This window comes from Galleria mellonella, unplaced genomic scaffold (assembly GCF_026898425.1).
Source record: "Galleria mellonella isolate WM207_F2 unplaced genomic scaffold, CSIRO_AGI_GalMel_v1 utg310, whole genome shotgun sequence".
In the NCBI taxonomy this organism is placed as follows: Eukaryota; Metazoa; Arthropoda; class Insecta; order Lepidoptera; family Pyralidae; genus Galleria; species Galleria mellonella.
In genome coordinates, this window is record NW_026442071.1 from 1,076,136 (window position 1) to 1,089,627 (window position 13,492).

Below are 13,492 nucleotides of genomic sequence, written 5' to 3' on the forward strand. Positions count from 1 at the left end.
TACGTCTAATGGTGACCAGTCATCACTTACCGGTGGATCTTTAATTATATTGGGCGCAGCATAAAAAGAAAACAAACCGTTGAAAATCTGTTATCGTTTTGTAGGGGCTCAGCGACGCGTCGCCGATGGTTAATCTAGTTCGTTCATACTATTCTTTTGGGAGCAAAAAACTGCTGTGATCTTTAAGTGAACAGTTAAATTAGTTTTTGTTTAGGAACAAGAAGGTGCCTATCAAACGTTTTGATCAACAATGAGCAGCTTTATTTCAACTCTTTGGTGTTGTATTATCAATTCGCTTGAACTATTGTTAACGGCGCATAAAATTTAGTCATTCAATTTGATAGATGAAGATTTAACAGAAAGCTACACATAATATAAATTAATATAAATAACAGCTAGTAAAATAAAAAAGCATATATAAAAATTTTGCAGGAACTAATTGCTTTTTAATTTGAATCATCAAGCGATGAATGTGTAGATCATTCAATGGTTAGTTTCACTATTTGTTTAGAGAGAGATCATTATCCGTAACTGGTTGCAGGTGGGAATGCGATATCTATAATTGTTCTTTTAATGATTTGGGATCGAACCCTGGTCCTTACATGCCTAGTCACGGTCATGCAATTTGTCTAAAGTCGTTTAATCATGATTAGTCACAATAGGCTCCGCTTCTATTAAAAAGTTAGAACCATTTCAATAGAAACTTGTTACCTTTTAAAATCTAGATCGCACGAATGCGAGTACAATCCTTTCATATATTTTTTTCTTAAATTTCTATTTCAGTAAGATATGAAAATAAACTTTACGTTTATTAATTAACTCTACAAAAATACAAATTATTTATTATTAAGAGTTAAATAGTTTTGATTCAAATTGAATTTAAATCTTAAGCTAGTTAATAAACTAAAAGTGAGTTGTTTCCCATGGAACATAATAAAAAGCAAATTTGTATAAAAATCTTAATGTTTCTGCCCTGGAGTGTTGTTAAGTTGGTACCTGCCTAAAAGCGTGGCATGCCCAGAGATAAGACGCTCCGGCGCCGTCTGCTACAGAGTGTTTAATCGGGTTAATTTATCGATAATTGACGGAAAACCTTTTTGTTTGTATTGCCGGGAAGTAACAGTAATTGTCACGCCTTTGAAGATTTACGCTCGTTTCTAAATTGAGACATTAACAGTCGGATCTCGTGCCTAATGGTTCGAAATGAATTAGTTTGTTTGTTTTACTCATACCGGTTTTTCGATAGATTCGGACTGTCCCGTCCGGCGTGATCGAGCGGACAACGATGCGAGAATGGATCGAGTCTCGCTAATTAGTTTTAGTTGGTGATTACGGTGTGAGCTTTCACATTTTATTAGTTTCGCTACAAAGTGCTGACCGTATTATAAATTACATTAGTTATATTACACACATAGCCATTTTTAAGAGCTTGCCCAAGTACTTTATTATAATTAATTAATTAATGATAAGAAACATTTGTTTACGTCTATTTCCTATATATATTCTAAATATATTACGGTGTAACAATTAAAAAATACTTAAATTACTCTTATTACTTATTTTTACTATACATATAATTTACAATATATAAAGCACTTAAAATGTTTTGTATTTTTTACTTTATAAATATGTAAGTAACATATATATATAATATATATATATATATATATATATATATATATATATATATCCCCATAATATAAAAAATATAATAATTATTTGTTAAATTTTCAATGTCTTTACATTTCAATTAATAAATCTGTAACGTTGTTTATTTGTACACAAATAAACGAAAGAGTTTATGGACAAATAAAGAGAAAGAGAGTGGAGATAATAAAACAACATAAAACAAGGTGTCGAAACTGAAAGTACAAAATAGCTCGCAAATGCCGTCGAGCAACGATATATTTTTAGATTTCTCATAAAATACTCTCACGTACTTACACTAAAAAAAAAAAAATAGAAGTTTTTGTTTATTTGATAGCTAACTTCTTATATAGAAAAATATTTATTTCTAATAGCTGAATACTTGCACAATATAGCACTTACAGAGATTTCTTGAAAATTTACCGGAACTGCAGTAAGGCGTTCAAAAATCACGTCCCCGCTGAACGATTGGAACCAGTTAACGAGTGAGTGGCGTCACGTCGTCTAAATGAATTATTGTTGGCTTTATGGGGAACATAAAACGATGAGATCGGAGGCAATCAGGCGGCACCCGCGGCGTGGACCAAGTAAAAAGGTGCCTGAGCCGGCAGGGGGCCGCTCGCAGCAACCGTTGCGCTAAACGCCTACTCTACACACCCGCTTTTCTACCCATTTCAATTAGCAATGAATAGGTTAAGTAACAATGGGAGTGCCACCTAGTAATAAATAACCGATCATGAAAAAACTGTACTAGTTACGCTGTCGTTTACTATCTACTTACTTGTTACCTAAAAAACATACTTGTCCTAGGTTAAGTGGCAGTTTATACTGAACTGCGACTGTTCCTTATACTTTCTTTGCAATTAGAAATTGTATTTTATTTTTTAATACAAACAATAAAATATATAGTATAATAATTATACAATAATTAAAAAAAACACAAATACCATACCATTTAAAAGTTTGTTCTGAAAAAAATTGCGACTTCAAGCTTACAAAACTCGGTTCAGAATCCACAAAACATCACAAAAAAATTTACGTGATTTGAGAACTCCTCATCCTTCTATTCGCAATATTAAAAAAAAAAAAGATAACAAAAGTAAAACAGATACATACACCTACGAGTGTATTTATAATAGGCACAACTGGTATTTTTTATACACTTTACATCGATAAAGTGACAATAGATAGGCAAAAAGTGACCACAACAAGTTTTACTGTACAGCATATAGAACCGATTAAAAAGCATCCAAAGGCGAGTCCCGAAATCATGACCGTGACCCTCCGAGCAACAGTGTTGGTGCGATGCACTGCTGGGAACCAATTTAATGCTGTAACAAATCAATAAATGTATCGGTTTATTGGAAGCTGTGTAGAGATCGATTTGATTTATTCCAGCTTTACAATGCCAGCGAACGAGGTGAGACCTTGTTAGTAAATGTCAAAAAACTTTTAGCTATTATGATGGGAGCGAGCCAAGCGAACAAATCCTCGTTTTTCTACGGTCATTTTAATATTTGTTTGTTATGAACATGTTTAAAAGCGTTTTATAAGTATTCTCGAAATATTTATTACTAGATTTGATTTGCAAACAATTTAGATTCAACGTTGTTTTCACGATGTTTGGTCTACTCGTAATTTAAACCAAATTGGGTTTATGTTCCAACTTTTATACTTTTGGACTAATTCCACTTTTATTGAAGGTTCTCTACGTGTTAGTTTTCTTTTTATAGTTTTACTGCTCTATCTCTATTTTAAATTTGTCATGATCTGTTTAACTTCTTTTATTATTTTACACCTGTATTCACCTAATACAAACTATATGTTTACACTACAAACTTCTTATGATGTAAACTTATAAAAGTGTTAATAAATTACATAACATAATTTAGACAGTTATAAAAATTGTGGTCAATAAAAAACGTATCAGTTTATTTCTGAACATTTATAATATTTTTGATCAAAAATCACTCGTCATCGGTTTCGCTAATTAATCGGCGCCAGTCAATTTTAGGCCAACACTACGTGCACACTTTGATGGCTAAAGAATGCAATTAATCAAAACGTGGTCAGTAGCTAGAGCCGCCCGTAACGCCTCGTAAAGCGATATCGATTTAGTCGATAACTTGCGCAAGCTATTGTTCAAAACTGCCGCATCATCACCAACAAAGGCGGTAGTGGGCACCTTATTAAAATTTAGCCGAGTCCGATGAGCCGCTCTGTTTTCATAACTGCGTCCCCGAAAAATATCAACAAGCCCATAACCTGAGTGGAGGCTGCGTTTTGATGGATTCCTATTGTGTTCCGCATTTGTAAATATTACATTGATGATATAAATGGGATCGTCAAATTCTTAAACATGATGATTATAAAAAAAATACTCTCGTTTATTGTAAAAAGTGATCTCATTTTAATTATAAATCATAATACGATTCGTCATTTATAACCAAATAACCAATTGGCACAGTATAATGGATAAATATATAAAAATTACAATAGTGGGTACCTGGAAATGTAGTGCTAATCTAAAATATAGTATACATTTTTCATATTTCTATTAAGTAGTTAATATAAATGCACCAATAAAATTATAAATTATTTAAGATTGTTAATTGAATTTTTATATAATTTAATAATTACAATTTTGAAAGGCAATATCGATACACTTTGAAACAGTATTTAGTTACTCGCAAGAGTTATTAAAAACATACTTTAATGCATGTATAAGTATATTAAATTTCATGATACAAACAATATAAAAAATCATAATAATTAAAGATATAAAAAAACGACTTCAATCGTGAAAATAAAACCAGTTGTTATGATTAAAAACTTATATACTCAACCGACTTTGATAAAATTTCTATGGGACCAATCTATAAATATATCTTTTCAGATAAAAAAATAATTTTCCACATCGGTTTAGAACTGAAGGAGTTAAAAAGTAACAAACATAAAAAACCATGTAAGTCCTTTCGTGGCAAATACTAGCAAAATCGCCCTTATGGGGGAGGCTACGTTCAGAAGTGGATAGTTAACAACAAACATAAAAAAAAACAACTGAATTGAGGACCTCCTTCTTATTAAAGTCGGTTGATAAGATTGAAAGTATGCCGACGATAACTACTTATATATACTTCTTTGAAATATAATCAATTTAGTCAATTTCAATAAGCACGCATTGAGTCGAGCACGTGTTTGTGTCAAAACACTATTCATTGTGTGCGTACTCATTTTGTTATAAATTTCATTTAAATTATATGTACCTACCTGTGATTCTGGAATCTATCAAAGAGTTAAAGATAAAACGGAACAGACAATTTAATTCAATTTAATTTTAATTAGATTAATTTTACTTTAATAGTACATAATACCTAATAATTAAATATTTATAAAACTTTGTACAAAGTGATTCTACGATTGCTTGATGAAATCTTTTTACTTAAAATTATTATTTTATTACTTCAGTAAGTTTTTTCAATGAGTTTTAACTACTTGATTTTTACATTACCTACTACCTATTTAGTTAATTATTAAGTTATTTAACTAAGAGTTGGTGCTGAAAAATAGAGCTGTGTTTATTATAACACTTTTTTACACTGTTTTTGCAAATCGTCCTATTCGAACGACCCATTGATGTATTAATGTTAAAATGAAAAAAACTTGACAATCTCAAAATACATAATTATAAAATAAGCAGAAAATAGAACACGTTCAATTAAATAAATTCATAATATTAACATGGTTCAAAATGACAAAAATATTAACACCGTCATTTAAATACAAATGAAAAAAGTTGAAAAGACTATAGAAATCGATAATTTAGTGATTAGAAAATGTAATGACTAAATTAAAATCAATTACTTACAGCCTAAGTACTTTACATTTCTTCTATCAAAGTTTATAAAAAATGCTTAAATGAAAATTATTTACAGATTGTACGTGTGAAATTAAGTATAGGTATATGTACGTAATTGAATCTCAAACTTACAAATATTTTCCAATATTTCTTATTCTCAATAATAATAATTTATTGTAATCGTAAATTCTGTTACGACGTAGAAAGTACATTAATGTTGTGTATAAACTAATATATAACATTATTTTTAACATCTAAATTAGTATAAAGTATCGTGTATCTTAGAAGCCACCTTCCCAGAATGTATACTTAACTAAAATAACAATGTGATTATGATACCAGTTAATCTAACACTACAAAATTCACAATTCAAAGTAGAAGAATCCTAAGTTAGGTTATCTTATCTTACTAATATAATAAAATTGTAACTAAACAATGAGAGATATTTAAGAAAAATCAATATAGGAGGTAAGATACCAAAACAATAATTTTTAGAAATGTTATCAGTCTGTATGTTTGTTCTAATCTCATGCAAAAACTATTGCACTAAATTGGATATAGTTTTCACAGTCGTATTTCTGAAGGTCTATCTTAAAATATTGTGTATGTTATATCTTGATATGCTATCTAGAAGTGATCTATGTAATTGGTTTTCTTACTTCTGAAATTCACGCGTACGAAGTGGCGAGCAAAAAACTACACATTAATATTGAATGATTACTATGTCTTTAGAATATGTTTTATTATTAAATACATAATTCATCTATATCACTTCCAGTACAATTTTATTTCCACGATGTGTCGTCGATCGTTGGATGCTCCCTCATCAGCAGGTGGTCTATCCAGTCAACACGCTTTTGATACGCCGAAACCAAAGTCCGATCTAATAGAATCAATCATAACTACATCCTACTTACATTCACGAATTTCAATGTTCAAGTTGAATAAGGCCTTTCCAATGTTACCTTGAAAGGTACCAAAACCCAACCGCAACAACTAACTGTAAACTTTAAACGTTCAAAATACGCAGAATTTATTTAAATAATACTGCATTTACGACAAATATGTGAGCATTTACGCAAAACAACCGTCGTGGGATCGCGTGCAATTTTCGCATACAACGGAGGCATGGGCGAACACAGCATTCGAGCAATTATTTTAAACACATTTCAACAAATGACGATAATGTCAGCCGGCCACGAAGATAAGAATGGAAAACATAAAAATAAATAAGTATATTCAGTGAGCAATTGTTCGCCCCCTACATTTATGTGGGTGCCTATAGATATATATTTCCTCCAATTAGGCAGTTAATTAAAATTTTACAATTTGTTTTGTTAAAAATTCGAATTACTAGAAATTATCAATATCAATTTTTTCTTTCCTACAGATTGCAAGGTATAGATTTTTTTTTAGATTCTTAATTTTTAAAAATTGTATTCTTTATATTATTTTTTATGTAACACAGAGGGCAAATTGGTATGGTGCTTACCTGATGAGAAGTGACTACCGTCACCCAGCCTGACCTGAGCACCTTCAGAAAAATACAGATACAGATACAAATACAGATACAGCAAAATTGCAAATGTGCTGCCAGACTTTTTAAAAGGAAAATGCTCTTTTCTTCAAGGTTATGATGTCGTATCGATTCGGAAATACTGCTGCTAAAAATGGATTCAAAACCATGATTATGCATGGAAGAAACTGCTTTGAAAAATACACGGTGGTAGACCACCACTCATCCAAATGGTTGGCATGGAACTTCAATTTGTAACGGGTTGTACAATGGTGAAATTTAGCAGCAAATATCAATCATAACTACTCCTTAGAATATTACGTCATTAAATAGTTTTTTTATATTTAAAGTTAATTTTGAGATTTTAGGATGGAATTAATTGGTAGGAATAACAACATAATCTTTCGTCCTCGCTCTCCTCAATGCCCGGAAGAATATGCTACATGTATATTAATAGCGCGGGCGAAGTTACTATTCATGTATATCTCTTAAAAATACACTATGAGCGTAAAGATTAGAACGCATGAGGGCTAGCTACCATGGGTGTTACATATATAATTTCTGAGATGTCTTTTTACACCCTTTTGTTTAACTGTCATGGTTCATGTGCAGTAAAAGTTGGATCAAAAGTAATTTCATTGCAATAATTTAATTACCCTTTTCGACCAACTTTAAAAAAGTTGAAGGCTCTCAATTTAGTTGCATTTATTTATGTTTGTCACCTAACAATTTCATCATTTATACACCAATTTAGAAAGTTCTTTTTTTGTTAACTTAACGTTAACGCATTCAGACTAGATTTCTTAGGAATTTTATCAAAATCGGTTTTATTAATTGAATTGTTAAATCAAAACAACATGTTTTGCCACGAAGAAGCACTGTTTTGAAGTCAGTTGTTTTTTATTTTTAAATGAACAAAATTTTTGTTCATTGCTCTATATTTACAGCTATTGATTTAAATATTCATATTTACCATTCTCATTTAAGTGTCAATTTAACAAGGAGTAAAGATTTAAAAGTTTAATCTTACTTTCTAAATGTCATAAAATTCTTAAATAAAATATGCTTTATATAGATTGAATGATGACTCGATTATGTGCTCGAATATTATAGCGCCCCCTGTGGATTTAATGATTGTGAACCAATTTAACAACTCAGTTTAGCATAGTGTTTCCCATCAAGAATGTTATCGTCTCCTAATCCGGTCTCTGGTGATATCGTAAACCAGAAAACGGTCTTAAGCGAAACCTGTTCCACGGGCGATCGCACGCACCCTTCCGATCTGCACTACTCGGCTCACTAGAGAAAACACGAAGGCAAAACCGATTTTAGAACAACGTTGTAATAGTTGATAGCAAACGGTTCTGCGCTTTAAGTCCAATGCGTTAGAATCGTTATTGGAATGTTGCATAAACTGATAGTTGAACCTTTTTGTGTGTACTGTAGTGCTGTTTAACGTCACGCATGGGCACGAGAGGTGTCGTTGCTGCAATTACCGCAATTGGCTCGTTGGCCTCAGAGCTAAGTAAGACGCCCATCGTACTTTCCAATATCTACGAGTATATGTGCTTAGTTATATGGTGAAGTACCCCACTGCAAGCAACCAGATATTAATCGAAATAGATAACGTAATTGTATTTTATTTTGGGTGCTATTTATGCCCTATTTTCGCTCAATAGAACTTACTTGGAATCCAGCTATTTTTCAAATCCGAAGATCTTATATGAAATTTTGTGTTCATTTAAAAGTTTAAATTGATAAAACAGCATTCTAAATGATTTTTTTACTAATAATATAATAATATGTACCTACTCATATTATTTGAACAAGGTATGAAACACACATAAAATCTAAACATGTTATTTTTTTTTACTTGAGAATAAAAAATGCTCGGCCAGTATTTCAATAGACTATACCTTAGCCTATATGAAAACTGAACGTACCTATCCAGTTTGCGCCATCTATCTTTAGTAATGTCTGTGACACAAAGGAATCAAGCAAGGCGTAGCCTGTAATAGATTATCGGGTCGAAGTAATCGAATGGTGTAAGTACATTTAATGAATGTGGCTATTAACTTTTGTTGATTGCATTAGAAACAAGAATTAATTTGATTGAATCATTGAATGTTGTACATTCAATAACTACTGCCTGCGCGCAATCTAATTGAAATAAAATTAATAATGATAGATCGTCTTTTCTCTATAATAAAAAATATTGAAATTATATTCATTTATGGAACAACAATAGGTATGTTTTGAAAGCGTAATGGGCAAATAGTTCACTACTTATTGAAATCATGTGGTCGCGATTTTGAATATATAATAACAATGTAACTAAAAAACAAAGATATTTTTGTATTAATCATTACTAACTTAAGAAGAATAGGGTTTTTTATACCACTAAGGTGGCAAACAAGCACACAGCCCACCTGATGATAAGCGGTTACCGTAACCTATGAACGTTTGCAATCCCAGGAACATTAAACGTTGCCAACCTTGAAAAAATCTTTTCACCCCTCTTTTAAAGAACCCCAGACTGCCTCACTCTATAACCTGAATGTTCGTGGGAGGAAACATCTTTGAAACCGCGCTCTACAAAAAAAAAAAAATATATATATATATATATATATATATATATATATAGTAGGTATTAAGTTGTAACCAATTGTAAACAATTAGCATTCCATTACAAAAGAAAAATAAAGGAGGAAGAACATTGATTTTCGCGGAATGATAGATATTCATCAATGGCTAGTTAATGCCGGATCCAACCGGATTGTATAGGTGGTCATTTATTTAGACACACACACCACACAGTTCCTAAAGTTGTAAATATCTTATTGTATACAATTTACCGTAACTAATTAACTACTAAGCTCGGGTCTCTCTTCATAAGTAGAGGATATTAACTTAATACCTACGAGTAGGGGAAAGGGATTATTAGTAATAGGGGTCTAATAGCCCTATTGTTTGGGGGGGAGAGGGGATTGGTAGTAATGGGAATTAACAATCTCATTGCTAGCAATATACCCCATTAGGTTGACTTCCACGCGGTTCCCCCTGGAAACTATTGTGATTGATTTATTGTTAGTCACGATAGGCCAACAGACCTGCTTCATCCTCACTTATCATCCCTCGCTGGTGCCCCGTCAGTGTATACTGTTAGCGCAGACGGAAAAAAATAACCCTATTGTTAGACAAACCTAACAAAATACACTATCAAGTCAACTTCCACGCGGTCCCCTTTAGAAACCATCTTAGTTCATTTTTAACGAATTTGTCACGATGTGCCAATTGTTTATTTTTTTCTTTATCTATTATCCCTTACTGGTATGCCACCATTGAACACTGGTAGCGCAGACGAGGCTACGATTCTATTAAAAATTCTACCTCTGGATATTACTGACTGTACGATTTGATCTAATTTTATTGTGTTCTTACAACATGGTAGGAATAAAAAATGGTACAACTGTTAAAATAGTTATTGAATGTACAATATTCGTGTTTTGTAATGTAAAGCAGATATGTTTGCATCACTGTGTTTCAGTTAGAAAAGTGGGATATGGCAATTAATTTACAGTATACAGAGAAATAACACCTGAGTCCTCAGGAATGACAACGCATGGGCAAAACAATATACTCTGTTGTGTCAATGGCACTGCTCATGTCTATAGGCAACATTTACCACTTTCCATCAGGTGGGCCGTCAGCTTGTTTGACATTCTAAGTTGCATAAAAAACTTAATAGAAATGGCAGTATACATTGTAATTGGTGACTTTTGTCACACAAACTATAATTTTATTTATCGATTTACTATTATACTTTCAGACTTTCGTATATCCCGATTATGATATTTATTATATTATGATACGAGCACTTAAAAAACTGATGCAAGTATTTTTCCGTCGTCGTATATGGTAAAATAGCAAATCATACGAGAACAAAATATATACAAGAGTAAGAAAATGCTTTTCTTTTCCACGAATATATCGTGGATGTGAACAAAAATTTAGAAGTATCTCTCTACATACATTTTTTATCCCATTAATTTGTGCCAAAGTAAGTTTTAAAAGTGTATATTGATTGATCATATTTGGAACTTTTTTTGACTTTATCTAGATGAATATGAACTAAGCATTTACTAAGAGTTTATAAATACGTATTTTTAAAGCTATTGTGATATTAAAGCATTTAAACGATACCTTTTTTACTGGACATTTCGATACAGTTCGTAGTTGTCGTGGTCACGGTAATCAGTACTCTGAATACTAGAGTTGGTTATAGTGGCACCTTAAGCACTTGCTACTAATGTATTTACTCGTTTTGCAATTGTAAAAGTTGAGAGGTAAAAAGCAGTAAGTAATACCAACATACATTTTTTTGCATTTCATTTAGAAAACTATACAGTAATTTTTGTCCTTACATCATTCACTAATACTTGACTCTATTCGTTCATTCGTTTATGTATTTATTAATTGGTAAAATCTATTTCTATTTTTCAAATAAATGATAAGCTGAACATAAGCCTGTCCCTTAGGGGGGTTTGCCAGTAATTGCCACGTTTGGCCAGCAGATTGGCTACTGCAGTAGGCTTTAGTGATGTTTTAAGAGGGACGTTGCTGTCCATTCCTTGACTGTTAAGTTCTATTAGTCCCCTCTTACTACAAACACGTAAAAAGAAAAAATAGCCCATTCTATTCCAAAACCACACGGCAATAGGATTCATAATGTCAGTAGATATTTATTATAACATTATGGCATGCGATTACAATAAAGAGTATAGAAACAAACAGTATAAAATATCTAAATGAATACGGATATAAAAGTAAGTATATCAACAGTCGCTCTTTACTATTCTCACACCAAACGTTACAAAAACACACAAAAAAAAACAAACCACATTGTTGATTTGTAAAACAATCTAATTGCAAAATAAATATTTGAATTTGAATACCCCGGCTCATATTTCAACGTATCTATTGCCATTGAGCCTGGCCGTTGTTTAAGTAGTGATTATTCGACCATATTCTGGGTTGCACTTCAATGGCTTTATCTACTGACCCCCAAAAACGTATTGATACAATATATCTAATGTTCAGTTCACAATAAGTCAAATCCTATAATTGGATATTCAATTACTGAGTAAGCGAAGTGATCACTTAATAATGATGTGTTTGTAAATCGTACCTAAGCAGCAACTGCATTATGACTACGCATTATAGGAACCTATTACGTAAGTATTTTTATTATGTAGTAAAACTAACTTTGAAGACAAAGGTCACTAATGTCAAAGCGTGTTACCAGTGATGACTTACGGAACCGAACATGGTTTTATACTGGTAGCTAGGTAAAACCATGATCCTAAGCGAACTATTCTCAAAATTTTCTTATGTGATAGAATCCGAAAGGAGTAATTTCGCAAAATAACCTGTGACCGATATGATTCGAAAAAAAAGCAAACTGAAATGGCAATGTATCAGCAATATAACTACATTGCTCATTGAGAAACATGTTTTCCCATCGGTGTAAATTCTTTAAACTCGAAAAACTTACACGGATAATTTTTTTTCCCGAACGGTAAATACTACAGGTAAATACTGTTTAGGGCGACCCCCACTAGATAAAGTGACGATCTCAAACATACTGCGTGATATCTGTAGATACAGATGTTTTAGTAGCGTATGTGTGTCTTTCATAATTTATTTCCATGCAACATCATGATGAGCAAAATAAAACATTTTTCAAATAGTAATTGAAATTATAAAACAATTTGCGAATATAATTGACAATGTTCAGACTGCGAAACATTCAATTTATTAACTTTTTAGAAATAGTAGCATAAACTACCAACTTTCTCTAGCAAAAATTTAAAATATATCATTTTACGGTTTCATAGATAACAATTACTCCAGTAATGACCGTTTAAGTGTAATAAGGCTTTAAATTCTAAATAAATATATATAATATTTATAGAATTAGAATAACAAAGCCAAAGAAAATAATAAAAGATTAAGAAAAAGTCCTTTATTAAAAAGATGTTATAATCATTATTATAATTTTTGTAATTAATGCTCCTTTCTACTCAAGGTTTGCTGGAAGAGAACTCTTACAGAGTTTAGGTCGCTTGTTGTACATCTTCACTTAAATATAAATTAAAACAATGTAATCTTTGTGTACAATAAAGTATAAATAACTAAATAAAAAATAAAAATAATCACCAGTTTTGTAAGAAATGTAAATAGTTACTTTAAATTCTAATAATGAATCCTATAATATAATAACAAATACTTAACATCTTTCTGCCGATATCCCAAGTTCATAGGGTCGGAATTTCATTTCTTTTCCATTCATATTCTTCCTTTCACAGTTATCTCATTATTAACTACCTTTCTGACCACATCATATTTCACACGTATATATCTATCTATTATTATTTATTTATTAGCTTTATTTGTAGATTTACTCGAAT

At 31.5% G+C, this 13,492-nt stretch overlaps 1 protein-coding gene across 2 annotated transcripts in view; it reads right to left on the reverse strand.

The window, feature by feature from the left end:
- LOC113523632 (paired box protein Pax-6-like) overlaps nt 1-13,492 on the reverse strand; it is a 49,867-nt gene that overhangs the window by 5,465 nt on the left and 30,910 nt on the right. The gene's annotated exons all lie outside the window — the stretch shown is intronic.